Genomic DNA, 21,476 nt, shown 5'->3' on the forward strand with positions numbered 1-21,476 from the left:
CAAAATAGATTTCCCTTAAACAGTATGGGTATGCATAAATCCCTATTTTAGTTGTTACTTTTAGGCAATATAGTGTAATTTTCTTACATATTCTACAATTTGCTTCATTTTTCAAATCGAATTCAGACCATTACCATTCAGTTTTAATGGATTGTTTTTCATCCATAAAATCCTATTGCATTACTATTGGGTAAATCAACACAACACTGACAGTCTATAATTCTGCCAGCAATGATTCAATTTTAACCTCTGTGAATGAACCCAAAGACATATGAGGATTCAACTTTTAACTGATAACTTTCAAAAATATATTCTTTTTGGTGCAGGGGACAGAGAACTAGCCTTGGAAGACATGGATTCAACTCTTGCCTCTTGCATATTGGTTGGTAAATATGGGCAAGACAGTTATACATTCAGCATCCCGGACAATTCTTTAAGATTATATCGTACAGAAGCACAGCCAATGCATCAGCAAGAGTTTCAATAGGAATTTCCAACACCTCCAAAGTAAAAAGCTGGAAAGTGATAGGTGAACCTCTGAGATTTGTTCCTCTGTTATCATGGATACTTGAAGTTAAGGAATAATGTAGATGAATAAGTACATGAAGGGTCCACTTAGTTCCATCTAGCAGCAATGAGGAATAAGCTTGCAATATAAGAAAAACATAAAATTTCTTCCTCTAGAATATAGAGTATTCAGTAGAGTATTCCCTACCATTGTGTCCACAAATGTGGCTCCCCCCTCACTCCTTCCTAATGTAGCTCAATGATCCAGGATGTCCTGCATCCACCGTTTCTCATCACTAGAATATCCCTGGCATATGTTTGCATAATCTGGGATTTGCCCGTTCTACTTTCTGGTCACTAGCACTATACTTGTGTATAGTTTCTCCTGTTCAGGCAAAGATCATCCTAACTGCTCCCTACTTTTGTAGCCAGTTGGACTTCTGGGAGATAGAACACTTCCTGTAAATAATGACTGAGTCTGATCCGAAGCTTCACTTCAAAGCCTAACAATGTCATCTGTATTTCCTGAGATAAACTACTTTTGATAGATTTTAAAATGGCAAAACTTGGAGAAAACAACAAAACACATCCACTTTCTTCCCCTTAGATGACAGGTGGAGAGTGCTTGCAGGTGAAGGACGTTGAATATACTGTCAGAAGCATTCATTTTTAGCACAGCATTTTTGCTAAGAGGGTTCACTGTGTAGTATTTTGAGAAATATCTAGTTCAAAAAAAGGGCGTCAATATGTGTGCACACACGTGCACGTGTCTGAAGTTGGAAAGGTTCGGGTTACAACTAAGACATCATTCAGCTGTTGCCCGAGCCCTTTTTCTTGATTTCTTCCTCAATCCTGGCTCCCTGTGCAAGTTTTCCATTAATATCTAAAGTTACCTTCATGGGGGAAAATCTCAACAGAAAGTATGGAATAGTCGAGAGCCAGATGTCAGACCTTGAGGAAATTTTTACCTCGAGGAAATAAGGGAAATGAATGAATGAAAAAGCATTTATTAAATATCAAATGTATGCCAAACCCTATACTAAGCACTGGGATATATATATAGAAAACAACAGAAACCCTTCCCTTAATAGGTTTACATTCCAATGGGAATATTGAAATAAAACAAAGTGGAGGAAGAGCCACAGTGGTGCACTTTGGTTACAGAGGAGTAAATAGGGGCAGAATGGAGCAGACTGACCTCTATACCAGAGCAATGGCAGAGTTGATTTAATTGATCATGGTTCCAGGAGTGACAGAGGATTCATAATGGGAGCAGGAGGGAGGAGGAATCTGGGCAGGTGTGAAGCAGAGGAAAAGAAAACAAGGAAAATGAGAAACATCTCTACTCAACTCAGATGAGAGGAGCAGTAGCTACGTAGGTGTGCTCATTGATCTTGCAAGTAAACAAGGAAAAAGGGAAGTTATCAGGTTCTTGCTTCCTGGAGAAGGGAGAAGAAATGAAGACCAACTGGCAAACTACAGCAGCCCCATCTCCTGCTTTTAGTCAAACTGTCACATGCTTCTAATCACCTGCTAAGACCCAAAGTGTAACCCAATCCCATGCCTTCCCCTCCACCTCCTGTTACCTCCTGTCAGCAGCTTGCCAGTAGGAATTCCAGATAAATCTTCCAGACTGACAAGAGAAGTCAAACTCTGTTGTTCCTGCCACACACATCCCAAATATTCCTCTACTGCCAGGATACATGGGGGAGCAAGCAGCTATTCTACTGCTTCCTCCCATTCAAAAAGCTAGAAATAATCAACTGTTAGCCAAGGAAGGCAGAGCTAGGACATCCCATAACAAGACAAAAACATGTCTATACATAGCTGGTAAGGAGCCAGTGGAGAAAGACTGAAAATGCATGAGACAGGGAATAGGGCTAGAATAAGGACTATAGCACAAGGGAGAAATTTAATAAAGGCACAGGCAGAGAAGGGATTGGATTGTACCGTGGAAAGGTCAGACTGTCAGAGGACCTGGGGTTGAACTCCGCTCATCACTTATTGTGTAACCTTGGAAAAGTCGATGTAAAAACCATATACCTCAAAGATTCATCAAAATATTCATTAAGTGGCATAACTATCAAGGGATGGGCCTCAGACCTCCTTTGCCCTCATGTTCCACTCTCTGATTTCTGCCATACTAGAGGGAAAGGGGACCAGCCACGTCTGCTCACTGGGATGCTGGCTCAGGGCTACTTCGATACTTTCAGTCATGGGACAATGACACTGCTTGTCGAGAGACTTTTTAGAAAGTTGTGATAATGGCTTCCAAGACTCTGTGAAGCTTTTGACTATTTGGTTTTAAAATGTTCTTTTGAATAAATGACACCCATACTGCCTTTAAAAAAAAAATCCGGGCAGTTATGTGGTATAATAGATAGATCACCAATCATGGAGTCAGAAGGACATGAGTTCAAATTCACCTTCAGACACTTGTCACTTCCTAGTTGTGTGACCATAGGCAAGACACGTAACCCTGATTGTCTTGCAACACACACAAACACACACAAGAATTTCAACCATCATCCTATAATGCCATGATTTTTTGTTGTTTTTGAAAATAGTAGACATAAGCTTTTGGATCTATGTCCTCAATCTTAAAAAAGATAGTGACTCCTGAGATCCCTTCCTACCTTGATATAGTGTTAAAACATCTTCCTATATGATAAAGATGTTGGAATCCTTACAAATTGCTAACTCATTAGAGCTGATCTAATCTTACAAGAAGATTTTGGCCAGAACCTGAAACAAGGTACTAGTAGAACTAATAAGTACAATGCTTGTGTTTACAACTTTGTGTTCACACCTCCCTTAAAACTCTTTGGGCCAGAAAGCACTATGGGAGAAAACCCATAATCCCATAATCTCAGAAGATTCACATATAAGGCCAATGAAGAGAGAGCTATTCCAGAATATGTTTTCCATTTGGCTGGCTGGTCACAGAAGAGAGTTCAGCTGCATTAAAGAGGAGCACTCTGGTGCAGACACAGAGCACTTTGGGAGAACTCACACCACTGTGGTAGGTAGCTGGGCTCCTGCACGCCCCCCACTGAGACCAAGCTGGTCTGAAAGACTCACCAGAAAGCTAGCCGAGCCCTAAGTGAAGGAGACAAGAGATTCATTCCATCTCTGTGCTGGTTGGAGGCTGAAGAAAGCAGCGGCAGAGGCTAAAGGACAGAACCTTTGGATTTGGAGACATTCGGAGGGCTCTAAGCTAAAACTGGCTGTGTTTTGAGAAGAACAAGAACTCCAACATTTTGGCGCCCAACGTGGGGCCAAAACTGCCTCCAACCAGCACAGAGATGGAATGAATCTCTTGTTTCCTTCACTTGGGGCTCGGCTAGCTTTCTGGTGAGTCTTTCAGACCAGCTTGGTCTCAGTGGGGGGCGTGCAGGAGCCCAGCCACCTACCACAGTGGTGTGAGATGAAGATGAATCTGGTTGTCCACTGAACTCTCAACTCGTAGCTTCTTCCTCTAAACTCTTCTTCTGCACCAGCCAGCCAAGTGGAATGTATTCTGCCTTGCCTCGGAAAGAGGGCTTCTGGCGTAATTCCGCTGAAATCCGTCAAAGTGCTCTCTGCACCAGAGTCGCTCCTCTCGAGTCCAGCTGAACTCTCTTCTGCGACCAGCCAGCCAAGAGGAAAAATGTATTCTGGAATAGATCTCTCATCACTGGCCTTATAATCTGACTCTTCTGAGAGAATGGGATTATGGGTTTTCTCCCATAGTGCTCTCTGGCCCAAAGAGCTTTAAGGGAGGTGTGAACACAAAGGTGTAAACACAAGCATTGTACTAATTAGTTTTACTTAGTACCTTGTTTCAAGTTCTGGCCAAAATCTTCTTGTAAGAAGAACTCTAATGAGTTAGCAGTTTGTAAGGATTCCAACATAAAAAGGGGAAAGAGAATAGATGGTGATTCTGAACTTATAGAGAAATTGAGGAAGCACTTTCGAGATTCACCAACATTTTTGAAGCACTTGGGGATTTGTCAAGATTGTTAAGAGAATAACTTGCCACCTGAAATAAGCATGCAAAGTAGGGAAGAGAGGTGCTTGAGGACTTGAGTAAACAAAAACACTATAGAGCAACCATTATGGAAAATTTGGGATTTGCCTCTGAGTTTTCATTTTACTGTGAGTTTTACTGATTTTTAGCTAAGTATATGCAATGCTTAAAACCCTCCTGAAATTCATGATCTTCAGAAGACTTTATTAGTATTAGAAGATGTCAAATTCCCACATTCATTACACATTCAAAAGATTTCTCTCCAATAAGATTTAGTATAAACATAAAAACTATACTCCTAAGGGAAAGCTTTCCCCATCCTATTATTTGTAAAACAATAGTATTGTGTTAACTTTCTGGTGTTTGTTAACCTGTGGACTCCTGTGAAGTGACTTTTCACATTTATAAATAAAGCTCCTCTCCACTGTGAACTCTCTGTATTAAGATGGGTCCTCCAAATGGAGGATTTCCCTGATTAATTCATAATGTTTTTCTCTCATGTGAACTCTTTGAAGTACAATTTAAGAGTTATGTTCAAGCAGAAAACCTTTCCACATTCACTAAAGTGAGGAGGTTTCTCTCCAGTATAAACTCTGTAATGTACAAGAAGATGCATTATTCAGAGGAAGGACGTTCTACATTCTACCTATATATAAGGTTTTTCTCCACTATGAATCCATTGGTGTTGCATAAGTTCTTTGTTTGTTGGTTTTCTCAAATAAGGCCTTCCCTGATCAGTATCAAGGCTATTTCTTTTTTATTTTATTTCATCTGGATTATCTTCTATCAGCAACTTCTCTTTGGATTATGGATGAAAAATTTTGACAGGATTCCTTTGCTTGCATTATTATAATCTAAATGAAAAGGGTAGAAAGAATGAGAACTTTTCAGATGAATGATTCAACTATTTCTTATGATATAATTGTATCTCTCTTCTTTATTCTATTGTGTGTGTGTGTGTCTGTGTGTGTGTGTGTGTGTCTGTGTGTGTAGACAGAGGAACAAAGAGAGACAGAAAGGAGAGATAGAGAGAAACAAAGTGACAGAGACACAGACACACACATGCACAGAGATAGAAAGCCAAAGACATAGAGAGAAAGAGTCAGAGAGAGTAAGAGACAAGCAAAAATCAACAGAGAAGCAGGCAGAGAGACAGATGGACACTCTTTCTTCTTCTGTAGAAATTTATGATGTTAAAAAGTATCATGACTGTATTTTCACTTAAGTATCATCTCTTAAATGTAAATTTTCAAATTGTAATTATGTATTTTTTCGATGTTTCATAATCTAAAATATCTTAATGTGTTTTTTATTCGCAATTTTCCTTCTATAAATAACCATACATCCAGATTTCTCTCTCTTCCTTTATTCCCTTTCTCTTTCCCCATCTGTTTTTTATCTTTTCCTCATTATTTCTTTGCCTGAGTAAATAGTGGTGCTATGCCTAGATGACTTTGTAAGTATTTAAGTATTTGTGCTCTGCTCATTACAAAGGAAAATTCAAGAAATATAATCAAGTTGATCATGATTTGTTTTAATTTCTCAAAATTGTCTTCTAGAATAATGTTGGAAAACTGCTTCTTTCCTTCCTCTCTTTCTTCCTTCTTCCCTGTTTCTTTCTTTCCTCATTCTTTCTTCCCTCTTTCCTTTTTTGTTTCTTGCATCTTTCTCTGAGAACATTTCTTTCTTCCCTCCCTCCTTCCTGCTTTCTTTCCTTTCCTCTCTCCCACTTTCCTTCCTCTTTTCCTTCCTTTCCTTCCTTCTTTTCCTTTCATCCTTCCCCATTTCTCTTCTTGCCTTCCTCCTTATCTGCTTCTCTACTTTCCTTCCTTCCTTCCCTCCCTCTTTAATCCCGCAATATCTCCATCCTTTACTCTCTCTTCCCTCCCTCCTTTTTCTCTCCTTTTTGTTCCTTCTTTCCTTCCTCCCTTTTTATATTTCTTGCATCTGTCTCTTAAAACATTTCTACTTTAGTCAGTGAGAAACTTGTTTTCCTTGATTTAGTTCTAGGTATTGTCTTCTTCATACAGACAGGAGCTGGAATGCTGGGAAACGTCTTTCTCCTTTGTCGTTATACCATCACTTTCTATAATGACAACAGGCTGCAGTCCATAGACTCCATTTTCTTCCACTTGTCTCTGGCCAACTCCATCAGGCTCATTTCCAAGGGAGTCCCTCAGACAATGATTGGTTTGGGGATGAAAATTTTCCTGGATCATGTTGGCTGTTTTTCCTCCACCGAGTGGCCCGTAATGTTTCTCTCACTATCACTTGCTTTCTGAATGGGTTTCAGATTATCACCATCAGTCCCTTTACTTTTTCCATTTGGTCAAAACTCAAAGCTCAAGCCTCAAATTACATTGCTCCCTTTTGCTTTTTTTGCTGGATCCTACACTTTCTAATAAATATCTATATATTTGCAAATATTCAGAAGGTTACAGAAAGAAGTAACAACACGAGGCTATGGAATATTGGATTCTGTTCACAGTTTGCTCCAGCATCATTCAAAGTCTCTGTATTTATAATTTTGTTCTCTATTCCTGATTTCCTTTGTGTGGGATTTATGATCATAGCCAGTAGCTATCTGGTGCTTGTCCTGCAAAGACACCATCGACAAGTCCAGCATATTCACAGCTCCAGCCATTTGCCAAGAAGATCTCCTGAGACTAAAGCCACCTACACCATTTTAGTGTTGGTGAGCACCTATGTCTCCTTCTATCCTATCAATTCTGTTTTATCATTTTATCTCTTTATTTTTGATAAATATTATGTGTGGTTGATTCCCACAGAAGTCCTCTTGGCTGCAAATTTCTCAGCCATCAGTCCATTTGTGCTTATCAGTTCTGATTCCCAGCTTCTCCATAATTTCTACTACCTCTGGAAAAAGAAAACATCCCAAGATTCTCCTTTTCCTGGTTGTTCCCTAGTTCAACATTCTATTTCTCCTCCTAAGAGGCAATATCATTAAAAAGACAATGAGAGCAGGTCAGGATGCAGTAGGATAAGAGTCATATATCTTATAAATTAGAATAAACACTAAATGTAAAAATCATTTTCATCATGAAGATCATTATGTCTAGAATTTTTGGGGGGTTCCTTTAATAGTGAACTTTCATATTTCACATCTTTCAGATTATTTTGAACTCTCCTTCTGGAAATGTATATTAAATATTCTCCTTCTCCTTTAGAAATTATTTTTGTCATAGAATTGAGAATGTTGAGAAAACCAATTTACACTGGTGGAGGGACAACTGAGAGATGGCCATCATTTTCTTCTACATATGAAATAAAGGACATATTCTGTTTTATCTGTGATCTACAAAGATTGTAGAAAATATCTGGAGTAAAGAGAGGAAAAAGTTTTGTGAACCTTGTCTCTCATCAGGACTGGCATAAGAGATATATTATGTCACAAGTAGAGATATTTTTCATTGATTCCACATAATTTGTAATGTCTTAGAAGTTCTTGCTACAGTCTATTATAAAACAGATCTCAAAATAACTTAGTAGAAGCTCTCAATTTTCACTTCAAAACCAGATAACCTCATCTCAAACATTATGATTCTGGTATTTTTAGTAAGAGAGCTATAAGATAATAATTAAATTACCAACTCATAATTCCCTTGAAATTTTAGAGAACTTAAGTTCTAAAATGTCCTTTTCTATCCTTATCTAAACTGTGGACTTGGTGAAAACTGTGCTAATAATAAATTAGAGGAAGGTTCTTTAAAAAAAAAAAAGCTATGAGAATCTGAAATTGTAAAATAAGTCATTTTACAATGATATTAAAATAATTCAAGTATTAGCTGAAAAATCAAAAGCCAAATATTTTAAAATACCAGCAAAGGTAGAACTCTGAAATCTTTTAGTTTATATATAATCATTTAATCTTTTTTCCTAAAATTATTCACTTTTTCTTCCAATTATTTAGAAGTCTAAATTTTTTCATTAATTCCATTTTTTCTTTTAAAAGTCCAATTAATTCTAATTTTATTTTATTTTTAAAAGTTTTTTTCAAAACACATGTAAAGATAGTTTTCAGCCTTCCCCCTTGCAAATCCTTGGATTCCAATGGTTTTTCTCCCTTCCTTCCTTGAACTTCTTCCCCAGAGGACAAGTACTCCAATATATGTTAAACATGTGCAAGTTTTCCATATACATTTCCACAATTATCATGTTGCACAAGTAAAATCTGACAGAGAGAGAGAGAGAGAGAGAGAGAGAGAGAGAGAGAGAGAGAGAGAGAAAATGCAATAAAGCAACAACCAATAAAAGTAAAAATATGATGTGATCCACACTCAGTCTCCTTTGGGTACAGATGGTTCTCTTCATCACAAGACCACTGGCAGTGGCCTGAATCACCTGAATGAAAAGAGCCATGTCCATCAGAATTGTTCATCGTATAATACTATTGTTGCGTTGTACAGTGTTTCCATGGTTCAAATGACTTCACTTAGCATCAGTTCATGTAAGTCTTTCCAAGCCTCTATGAAATCATCCTGTTGATCATTTCTTATAGAATAATAATATTCCACAACATTGATATACCAAGACTTATTCAGCCATTCCCAGACTGATGGGCATCAACTCAGTTTCCAGTTCTTTGCCACTACAAAAAGGGCTGCTAGAAATATTTTTTTCAGGTTGGTAGTCCTTTGAACACAGCTTCCTATTGTTGTTTAGAATGTTTGGACAATTTTAAAACTCTACTAACATTGTAAAAGTGTCTCAGTTTTCCCACATCCCCTCCAATATTCATCATTACCTTTTCCTGTCATCTTAGTCAATCTGGAAGATGTGCAGTTGTACCTCAGCAACTCCAATTAATTTTAATTTAATTCTTCTCTTTAAAGGGGATGAGACTTACAGAAAACATAGGTAACAACACTTCGTACACACACACAAGCATGCATTTATATATACGTATATGTAAATGAATTTAAATAAAAATCATAAATTGTATGAGAATAGTAACAAAAAAAGAAAACAAACCTGGGATGGAATGAACAAGCAATTTGAGTAATTCCAAGTCATATAGCAGTTTACCTTAAAAAGCATTGCCTTAAAAAAGGACATGCTCAACAAATGTGTGTTGCTCTCAAATTAAATAATAAACCTAAGCAAAATTGACTTTTCTTTGAGTTAACATAAGATATTCCCTAACTTGCTCTCCTCTAAGAAACTCTTAGAATGTTCTCTTTTAACCTTGAACTAATTAATAGGTTTATATTTTGTTGCCACAAACTTTTGAATAATTTCATTATTCTTACACCCTTTTGAATATTTCCAAGGATGATATCTTCTGCATAATAATATAATTATGAAAAGGCAGATGACAAGAACAGGTTCTTATCTTCTTAGTTGTTTAGGATATAGATGTGATAATAATCTCAGACTGAAAATGGTGAGAACTGGCAACTTCTATGCCTATATTCTAAACCATTACAGAAGTGCTCAAATTTAGCAGTGACAAGATAAATCATAAGACAACTCAAACTGTCTTCATGAGAGAGATTTGTTATGAAAAGAAGAATCCAAGCCAAGTTGTTGAATTAAAGTTCAAAGTGACCTGAACTCTGCTTAATTCATCTCCAGAAAACTTTAAAATAATGCCTCAAAATGAATTCTCTAGTGACATAATTAACAAGAAGACTAACAAGTTGAAAAACTTATTTAACCCAAGATAACTTAGAAGGCTGGTGGGAAATATCTAAATCATTTGGGTCAAAGGGGAATGCCATCTAATGCAAATAAGTCAGAAGAAGACAGTGCCCTAGAAAACCAGGAGAAGAAGCCAAACTCTAAGACAGTTTAGAGAGCCTGTTCCTGACATAGCAGGCAATCAATCGGGTCACATTGCTTGATTGAATAGCAAGTGAGCAGTGGAATAAATCAGTTACACAAGACATACCTATAGTAACCCACTATCTTTTAACAAACCCAAAGATTCCAGTTTCTGGAATCAGAACCTATTATTGACAAAAGCAGCTCCCAAAAAACTCCTTAAAAATACTATTGGCAAAAAAGGGAAATAGGCATATATAACACATGTATAAACACACATATATTTACTGAAAAAAACAACTTCTTAAAATAAATTAGTGAAATAGAAAATATTATCTAACAATAAAATTAGATTTAGCAAAATGGAAAAATATATATATATATGCTGAACAAAACAACTCCTTTAGAAATATAACTGGCCATATTAAAAAAAATAGAGGTAAAAAAGCTAACTGAAGAAAATAATTAATTAAAAATAGAATTACACAAATGGAATTGAACTCTATGAGACATCAAGAATTAGTTTAAAAAAGAAGCAAATTTAAAATATCACACTGGAAATACACTGTAAAATAGATGCAGAAGTGACAAGACAAGAATTATCACACTATTTGAAAGCCATGAACAAAAAAGGAACCTGGAGAAATCATTTCAAGAAATCAAGGACAGCCAATATGTCAGGTAAAGGCAGGAACTCACTTAACATGAGTTAACCGTTCCAAGTTTCTTTAAATAACAACTCTAAAAAGTTTTAGAGCATCAGAACACCCCAAAAGACAGAGTAGAACATTTTCCAGCTGAAGGAAACTAGAAGTTCTGTTAGAGTTCAAATGTTGGAGTTCTTGCTCTTCTCAAAGCACAGCCGGTTTAGAGGCTTAGAGCCCTTTGGATGTCTCCAAATCCAAAGATTCTGTCCTTCAGCCTCTGCTTCTTTGGAGGCTTTCTTCAGCCTCCAGCCAACACAGAGATGGAATGTCTCTCTTGACTCCTTCTGGGGAGCCCAGCCACCAACTACAGTGGTGTGAGATGAAGATGAATCTGGTTGTCCACTGAACTCTCCACTCGTAGCTTTATCCTCTGAAAACCCTTCATCTGCCACCAGAGTCGCTCCTCTCGAGTCCAGCTGAAAACTCGTCTGCCACCAGCCAGCCAAGAGGAAAAAATGTATTCTGCCATAGATCCCTCATCGCTGGCCTTTTATCTGACTCTTCTGAGAGAATGGGATTATGGGTTTTCTCCCATAGTGCTCTCTGGCCCAACGAGCTTTAAGGGAGGTGTGGACTCCCTTGAAGTTAGAAAGTGTACTTTGTGAAGCTAGCATACTTGTGGACTCCAATGAGTAAAGGTGTGAACACAAGCCTTGTATTAATTAGTTCTACTTAATACCTTGTTTCAGGTTCTGGCCAAAATCTTCTTGTAAGATTAGATCAACTCTAATTAGTTAGCAGTTAGTAAGGATTCCAACAAAGTTCAGCAGACACCAGGATGGGAATTCAGTATGCAGTTCCAATGCAAGCTGTCCTAGCATGATCTCAGACTGGAACCCAGATCCAGACTCGGCTAAACCCCTGAATCAACTGTTATACATGGTGCTTTTCTCCCAGTCACTTTCCTCCCTCAGATGTCTAAAGAGAGTTCGAAACAACTTGCGTTCTTTCTTCTAGATTGAAGCAAACCACCCCCCAAAAAACAAACAAACAAACAAACAAACAAAAAACCCAGGATCTCTCTTTTCTCTTCTCTTTAGTACTAATCAGCTCCTCCCTTCACATAGGCAGGGTTCATTGTGCAATTTTCACCAATGAAGGAAGTCATAAAAATGACCCTCTGAACAATAGGCTACATTTATATTAGAAAGATGTAGAGCTTATTGCTTGGCTTCTCCATAAAAAGAAATGCAGGTTAAAAATCACTTGAAAACTAAACAATAAGCTTAAAAAATGAATGGTCAAAGAACAATTCAATAATTTAATTAAAGAAAATGACAAAAATGAGATAGCTTAAGCAGTAATATCAGTAATGCAAGGAAAATTTATCTCTCTAAATATTTATAACAATAAAATAAAAAGCAGACCAATGATTTAGATACATAATTTAAAAATAAAACCTCTAGACAAAGAACAAATTAAAAATCCCAATTAAATATTAAATCAGAATTCTTAAAAAATTAAGTGAGATTTATAAGGATAATAAAAATTGTGTGTAATAAAAGAATTGAATTAATAAAGAGAACTAGAAGATGATTTTATGAAAAAAATAAATAATTGTTTATTTTTTTAAGTAAGGAATAAAAACAAATAACTAATATTAAAAACTTTTTTTATTGTGCTATGTTAAAGAAATGCTTGTTTTTCACAAATGTAAAATAAAAATTCTTTGAGAGTTAATCAAAATGGCAGTTATATCAAAAAAGAGTTATATATTGCACTCTTAAAATAAAGTGATGAGTTGATCTCTAAAATGTGGTTAAATATGAAAGTGTAGAGGTTCATCACAGGCAAACATATACCATATTTTCTCTATACATTTTTTTGAGGCTTTTGGGGAATAGTCCTGAAGCAACAGCAGTCAATGGAAAATAAACCAGATCAATTAAAATCATAGCTCTCTACTTCACTCTGCAGTTATAGTCTTCAGCTTTAGTCCCTTCTGTTTCATATATATATATATATATATATATATATATATATATATATATATATATATATATATACACATATATATATATATGTGTATATACAGAGAGAATATATATGTCTAAATAATTACAATCAACTATATAGATAGATAGATAGATATAGATATAGATATAACTATAGTTATAGTCAACATGAAATTTATCCAAAATCATGACAAAAAACAATTTACTGAGTAATGATAATTGCTTCTGAAAGTGTAGAGATGTGTCCCTGGCAGACATATACCATATTATCACTATACATTATATTTTAGGTTTCTGGGGAATAGTCCTGAGACAGTAATAATAAGTTGAAAATAAACCAGCCTAATTCAAAACATAGCTTCCTGCTTCACTCTGCACCCTTCCCGTCAGTTATGGTCAACATAAAATGTATCCAAATTCCTGAAAGAAAAACAATTTACTGCATAATGATGACTTTGTCTGCAATAAAATCACAGAATTATCCTCTGAAATGATATAATCGTAAGAATAGGGCCTTCTTCTGGAAATGTAGTTTTCCAGTGCAATAAGTTTAAAATGTACTTTTCAGGAGCATCTAAGTAAATTATTTTTACAATTAAAGAGTATACTGACATGGCCAGGCTTAGAGGCAGGAAGATTCATTTTCCTGAGTACAAATCTCACCTCAGACAATTACTTGCTGTGTGATCCTGGGCAAATCACTTAACTCTGTTTGCCTCAGTTTCCTCAACTACAAAATGAGGAGAGAAAATGGCAAACCACGACCCTTTCATCGCTAAGCAAAAGTCAAATGGTTTCTCAGATTTGGGCACAACAAAAATGATTGAAGAATTGAAACATTATACAAGTCAGGTCTGTGTGTGTGTGTGTGTGTGTGTGTGTGTGTGTGTGTTTGTATGTTGCAGACTTCTGTCAAAGATGAGTAAAGCCTATGGACTATGAGAAAACATTTTCAAAAGTATAACATTTTCAAAGGAAATAGATTATATCAAAACTCAATTATATAAGTTAATGTTACATATGTGTATGTGTGTTTATTTATATATGGATCCTACATTAAAAAGCCTAAAGCACAGATAATGAGACTATAGGAATATAAATATATAAATATATATATATATATAAATGCGCGCTCACATACATTTATGTAAAACCGTTGGGCGCCAAAATGTTGTGAGCTTTTTCTTCTCAAAAAGCAGCCAGATGATAAAAGTTCAGATCTTTTATTATCTCCAATATAGCCCGGTTAGCTTAGAGGCCTATCTCTCTGCTTGGTTCCAAGAGCTCTCTCCAAATGTCTTTAAATCCAAAGGTCTGGTCCTTCAGCCTCTGCCTCTGCTTTCTTCAGCCTCCAGCCAGCTCCAGTCTTCATGTCATTCCGGTGAAATCTCGACTTGTAGCATCTTCCTTTCAAGAACCTCTTCGACTGGCCCATTGGCCTATTTATGCTCCTACAAAAGAAGAAGCTAGGAGCATAGTGAAAAGCTGTACAGCTTGCCTTCCCTTCCAAGCTCCTACACTGCCTCCAGGGAAGAATCCTTGTGGTTTGAGACCCAATGAAATCTGGCAAATGGATGTGACTCATTATAAATCTTTTGGTCGTCTGTCTTTTATCCACGTTGTGGTAGACACCTTTTCAGGATTCACTTTTGCCATACCAGCAGCAAAAGAGACAGCCCGAGTGGTCACTGAATTCCTCATTCAAGCATTCGCAATTATGGGTGTGCCACAAGAAATAAAAACAGATAATGGACCGGCATATACCTCCAAACATTTTGAACACTTTTGTGCACAGTATAAGATTTTACACACTACTGGCATACCCTTCAATCCTCAAGGTCAAGCAATAGTAGAAAGAAGAAACAGAGACATTAAGACACTCCTCCAAAAACAAAAGAAAGGGGAGCCACGGGTAACCCTAGAGAACTTCTAAATTTAGTTCTCTATACCATTAATTTTTTAATCTTTGATAAAGATGCACTGGCTCCAGCAGACAGGTTTTATAACCCACCAGAAGAGCAGTGTCCAGTGCGAGCAGCTCCACTATCTTTAGATAATCGCCAGGTGATGTGGAGAGACCCAGAAAGTGGTGAATGGAAGGGACCAGATAGGCTAACTGCTTGGGGGAGAGGATTTGCTTGCATCTCTACAGGTGGAGAAGGAATCAGATGGGTGCCTACGAGCCGCATTCGCCTTGTCCATCGCAGAAAGATGGAGCAGACCCTTGAAACAAAGGAGAAGACCCAAGAAATATCGGGTGGTTCTGTTGCTGATTGTGCTCATAAGAATTATTAGATTCCTGGCACATGAACTAATGGACAATGGAATCCTATTGGACTGTTTCTAGGACTTATGGACATGTGTAAATTTTCAGATTGATTCTTGTTATTTGTTACATTACTACTAGCCTGTGTTATATTGCTATGTGCTCATGTAAATTATGTATAATGCCTCCCATATTGATGGATTTATGTATACCATGTATATCTGTTACAAAGTTCTGGCCCATATTGATGGATTTATGTGTACCCCCTCAGAAACCCCCTATGTTTTAAAACAAAAGAAAGGGGGAGATGTTGGAATCCTTACTAACTGCTAAGTAATTAGAGTTGATCTAAACTTACAAGAAGTTGTTTTGGCCAGAACCTGAAACAAGGTACTAAGTAGAACTAATCAAGACAAGGCTTGTGTTCCCACCTTTACTCAAGGGAGTCCACACCTTAAAGCTCTTTGGGCCAGAGAGCACTATGGGAGAAAACCCATAATCCCATTCTCTCAGAAGGTTCACATATAAGGCGAGACAGCCATTCCAGAATACATTATTTCCTCTTGGCTGGCTGGTGGACAGCATCTTCTGCCATTGGTATAAGTCTTTACATACTGTTTTTCTTACTGTTTTGCTTAATCAACCAACTTATAATATCCTTTACCCTAGCAGTATTTCAACACAATGAGATCAGAAAGCTTGTCTATGGTAGTTTCTTCTTAATTTTCTACATTTCTTCTATTCTTATCTATATTGATGTATTTATACAAGAACATTTTAATTTAAAATAAGCAAAATTATCCATTTTACATTTCAACAATGCCCTCACCTTATAATATAATTTAAACTATGACATTCCCAAATTTAATATAGTTTATATTAATTAATATATTTATTGTATTTAATTTGATTTATTTTAAATATATTATTTAATATATTATAATTTAATATAGCATAATTTAAACTATGACACTACTGAATCCCTTCCATTACATTTTTCTTTTTTTCCCCCTGGTTTCTTTGAAATTCCTGACCTTTTGTTCTTACAAAGGAAGAATTTCTGAAGAAACAAAGAATTCAAAAGAAAGTTTTAAGAAACCCCAGGAACTGATGCTTTATTGATCAGCAAGTCTTTTCTACTTTCAGTGTTACTGGAAGCAAGGCTGTACTTCATTTGCAAAACAATAGACATTGTAATGTTCAGGCTAGCTTTCTAGAGGATCTCTGGGACCAGCCTTGATCTTAGTGCAGGAGTACAGGAGGCAGGAGAGCCACCAGGAAGATGGTCAAAAATGTAATGTCTCATTTCCAGTCCTCTCAGCCCTTAAATACCTTGGTATGATTGCACATTACAATATGTGTGAACTAGAGAACCATTGCATCACCATGCTAAGTACTAAGTATATGTGTATTAAAGAACCATCATCTCATCAATTCTACTGAATTAATAATTTTGTAAGTATCCTTGTTTCAAGTATACTTCTCCAGAGTTCTTGGCCTCTACAAGACATGATATGGATTTGTTTTATTGTCTAGATCTTTATTCTTCAATAATTTTTAAGGGTATTGAAGTCTTGAAATAATTTTTTCCCTGTACTATTTTTAATGATACAAATCATTTATATTCATAGGTCTCAATCATCTTGAGAGTTTTCTTTCAAAAATGTTTACACATTTGTTTCCTTTTTATCAGAAATGCTCAAAAGTTCTCCATTCCAACAAGATGATAGTGTACATATTTTATCGGATCCTTAAGACCTCACAAATCTCTACAAAACAGAAATTATTCTCCAAAGATAAAGTAACTTCTGTTGTTTCATGGTCTAGGACAATTAGAATCCAAAAGAGAAACCCATTTATTTATTTAGGAAAACTCCTAGGACTGATGCTTTGCTGACCCCAAAATCACTCAGCATGCCTTCTTTACTTCCAGTACTACTGAAAGTAAGGCTGCATTTCAATGGCAGATCAATGAACATGTTATGGGCTTTCACCCACAGTCACTTCTGAATCAAGTTTTCCCCCTTTCCTTTCTAGTGGTTTACAGACCATGGTTCCAGGCTGCACAAGTTTGCTTGGGCCCCAACAGCCAGTATGGCCAAAACTCTTCAAGTGCAAAAGCCTGTGGGGTCTGAATTCTCACCAGTTCTATATCCTTTACCAAATTAGTTACCCTGAGTTTGGTCCAGTTTCTTCAACTCTAAAAATGAGAATAACAAAGTGATTTTTACATCCAGGTGTGGTTTTTAGAATCCAAGGAGATAAGATAACAATATTATCTGTTATTTATCAATTAATATTATTTAGCATGCTGCCTGAAACATTATAGTATATATATATATATACATATATATACATATATATACATATATATATATATAAATGCTAGCTATTTTTAGAGTATCTTATATTATTTTAATTATTATTAATTTATAGCTCCATGAAAAATGTATTAATTTTCCTGATTTTCTATACCTTTCTAACGTGTGACTACACTTACAATGTATTTTTTTTATTTTTGCTGTTTTTCTGGCTGTTTTGTTTCATTTATATGTTCATTAATATATGCTATTATTTTTCGTATTATTTTTCTTTAACCCAGTCCTTATTTTGAAAATATTAAGTACCCAAATGTAGATTTTTACTTTTTTTTTTTTTACTATTTATATTGTTGTGCCATATTCATACTAATTACCGCAAATTACCAAATGAAGGTATTAATTCTGCCTGCTTTGCCTGTGACAGCATCTTTAACAAGTAAATCTCTGCTCTCCTGGAGCTCAAGAAAGTTCCTCTTCTCTTGGAGTTTTGCTAATGACTTGATCCTCATAATTATTCATTAGTAATTGAAGATGGGAGATTGTCAATTAGTGGGAATACTTGAAAGCTTTTTCAGCTGGAGCAAAACTTTACTTTTTTAAACATGTCCCTTTTTCCCTTGGCAGACTAATGTCATTGCTGCTGCCCATAACATAATAATCCCACCTCTGGAGATAAATGGGCTCAGATGATGCAGTCCTTATAACTGGGATCTGCCTGAGCCATCACATATGCACACACAAGTACAAAGTGATGCAATTTGTTTGACTCAGCCCTTTCCTTCATCCTAGAAGCAGAGAACAATCAGGTGAGTGTCTTCTTCTATCTCAGTTTTATATCTTGGGACTTAGAAGCAGAAAATATTCTTCCAGGAAAAAAAAAATAGAGTTAAGAATGTTGTTCAAATCTGGAATTATGCCCAAAAAATTATCAAATTGTGCATACCCTTTGATCCAGCAGTGTTTCTATTGGGCTTATATCCCAAAGAAATACTAAAGAAGGGAAAGGGACCTGTATGTGCCAAAATGTTTGTAGCAGCCCTGTTTGTAGTGGCTAGAAACTGGAAAATGAATGGATGCCCATCAATTGGAGAATGGCTGGGTAAATTGTGGTATATGAATGTGATGGAATATTATTGTTCTGTAAGAAATGACCAGCAGGATGAATACAGAGAGGACTGGCGAGACTTACATGAACTGATGCTAAGTGAAATGAGCAGAACCAGGAGATCATTATACACTTCAACTACGATATTGTATGAGGACATCTTTTGATGGAAGTGGATTTCTTTGACAAAGAGACCTGAGTTTCAATTGATAAATGACGGACAAAAGCAGCTACACCCAAAGAAAGAACACTGGGAAACGAATGTGAACTATCTGCATTTTTGTTTTTCTTCCCGGGTTATTTATACCTTCTGAATCCAATTCTCCCTATGCAACAAGAGAACTGTTCAGTTCTGCAAACATATATTGTATCTAGGATATACTGCAACATATCCAACATATAAAGGACTGCTTGCCATCTAGGGAGGGGGCGGAGGGAGGGAGGGAAAAAAATCGGAACAGAAACGAGTGTCAATATAAAGTAATTATTAAATAAAAATTAAATTTAAAAAATAAAAAATTAAAAAAAAAATTTAAAAAAAGAGTGTTGTTCAGTCCCTGTCTGCAGGGGACAAGGAAGATACCTTGAAAAGGCTGTGGAGCAGGTCTTGGAATTTTTCCTTTCAATCTTATTTGTATCCCTGTCTTTATTGATATTTTCTCCCCTACTTCATGATCTCATCTCTCATAAGTGATTTTTCAACAATCCATAACTGTTGTACCTGCCTTTAGAGCACCCTAGATGTTTCATTCGCACCTGTTGTGAGGAGCATTTTTCTAAACCCCACTCTCCTGAACTCACATCTCTGATATTTTGGACTTTTTCTCTTTTTTCTAGATTTTGAGAATTCTGTCCTTTTGGTGAGAATGAAAATTGGTTTTTTTTTTCACCCTCCATTCTCTGCTCTTTGTCTCCTCTTCTTTCTTCTTCTTTTCTCTTCCCTTTGTTCTTTCAGTTTGTCTCTTCTCCTGAGCTGCTCTGATTGATGTTTATTGCCTCTGGCTTTTCTTCTTTGAGCAACCTCTAAAACCTTTGTCTTTCTCCTGTTAATGCTCTCTTTTCTCATCTATTGTTTATCCTACCTTTTCAGACATTTAAAAGGTTCCAAGAGTGTCTGGGTAGTTTATTCATTTATTAATAAGGCCAGCAGGTTACTAGTAATAGGGTGGTTATTTGGTGAACAGACATGTTTATATAAGCTACAGAAGAGTTCATGGATCAAGGACCATCAAATAGCAATCAAATCTAGTTAATGTGATTGAAGGTGGATTATATTAAAATGAAGGGTTGAGTATCTTTTGATAGAAAAAGTATCTCTACATCATACTAACCATAGTTTCAGGCTATCAGGTCAAAAAATGTATACCCAAGCATGAGCAGAACAGTCCAGGTTTCCCAAATTTAGATTAAATTCTTTATAAGGTTGGGTGTAGTCCGCCTGACATTGAGGAGAGTTACTGCAATCTCATAAGTACTTTCCTTGTGAAGAACTGAACTTTTAAAGGACTTTAGAAGAAAGTAGGAGAAATAACTCATTGGATTTGGGGAAGGATGAATTTAAAAGTCTTTACACAACAGCAGATGAGTATCCTATCAAACAGGAACACTTGGAATCAATACCTGTACTTTTTTATATCCAAAATGCAAGTCCTTCTTTAGATGCCCCATTTGTTGAGTACCAGAAGTCACAACCTATTAAGAGTGAATACTCTCCCCATGTGAATGTGAATCTCTACCTGATTCCATCACAATTGCTTCCATGGCTTCTTCTTTATTTGAACATAGTTAAGCTCTTACTCTGTTTCCCTATTGGCTGAATACTATCCTCTCTGAAAATTCTAATTCTCTCATGTTTTTCTAAGTCTCCTCCTCTGATCTCATCAATACAACTACATCCTCAAGTGTAAGTATTCTCCACCTCTGCTTAGAAACATTTGCAAGTCTGATCCCCCCCATTACTTTTTCCCTTTTAATTTTTATTTACTCATTCATATCTTAGCAATCTAATTTCCAATTCTTCTGTTTCAATTTCCAAATTTGTTTCATTTCTCTGTATTTCTCTAATTCAATCTTGATAACTCTGTGGAAACTAAACTGCCATTCCCACCAAGAGCTCTGAATCACTTCACAATTTATTGGTTATTAATATTCATTTCTCATAACTTCAGATCATAGTTAAATTCCCACCTTTGTCAAGAAGCCTTTGCTGATTGTGTTAATACCTATGTTTTCCCTCTATTTACTATATATAATATACTATATATATTATGTCTTGCTATTTCTATATCTAATTTCTCCTAAGTTGTTTTCTAATTTTTACCTCAGTAGATTGTGAGCTTCTTAAAAAACAGTTACTACTTTTTAGTTTTCTTTTTTTCTCTTAAAATTTAGTATTAAGCCTATCCTATAGTGATACTGCCATCTTCTGGTACTTAAAATTTTTTTTTAAAGCAAAAGTTTAAGAATGATTTTAGCATAAAATCCTTTATGTCTTCATTTGTGTGCTTTTTAAAAAATAGTTTAGATTTTTTTAAATGACTAGGTGTCATACAAATTTTTTTTCCAGTATATTTGTGGAGTTGCTAATAGTTGCTAACAATTGGACAGAGGGAGGAACTCCCTGTCCTAAGAAAGGTCTCCATCTCTCCTGTCTCCATCCTTGCACTTTTCTCCACTCTCGTGCCACAAAGAGAGGGACATCAGACATTGGTAGGTCCTAGCAAAAAGAAGTTACTTCTCATTTGACAACTTATTGCCTTGCTTATGGAAAGTTCCTGTGTACCAAGGTTGTTTTAGGCAATTAGGGAATTCCCCCCAGTCAT

General features: G+C 36.1%; 3 protein-coding genes across 3 annotated transcripts in view; 1 reads left to right on the forward strand and 2 right to left on the reverse strand.

Annotated features, from left to right (window-relative positions):
* LOC127556670 (clusterin-associated protein 1-like) overlaps positions 1–7,210 on the reverse strand; it is a 161,743-nt gene extending 154,533 nt beyond the window's left edge. The window contains exon 1 of the mRNA XM_051989956.1: positions 6,338–7,210. The gene's annotated coding sequence lies outside the window, so the exon portion shown is untranslated. The remainder of the gene's footprint in view (positions 1–6,337) is intronic.
* LOC127557646 (uncharacterized) overlaps positions 1–21,476 on the forward strand; it is a 370,654-nt gene that overhangs the window by 343,508 nt on the left and 5,670 nt on the right. The window lies entirely within an intron of this gene.
* The window catches only part of LOC127556679 (uncharacterized), a 346,970-nt gene that overhangs the window by 162,482 nt on the left and 163,012 nt on the right, over positions 1–21,476 (reverse strand). The gene's annotated exons all lie outside the window — the stretch shown is intronic.

The sequence above is a fragment of the Antechinus flavipes genome, chromosome 3 (genome assembly GCF_016432865.1).
Source record: "Antechinus flavipes isolate AdamAnt ecotype Samford, QLD, Australia chromosome 3, AdamAnt_v2, whole genome shotgun sequence".
In the NCBI taxonomy this organism is placed as follows: domain Eukaryota; kingdom Metazoa; phylum Chordata; class Mammalia; order Dasyuromorphia; family Dasyuridae; genus Antechinus; species Antechinus flavipes.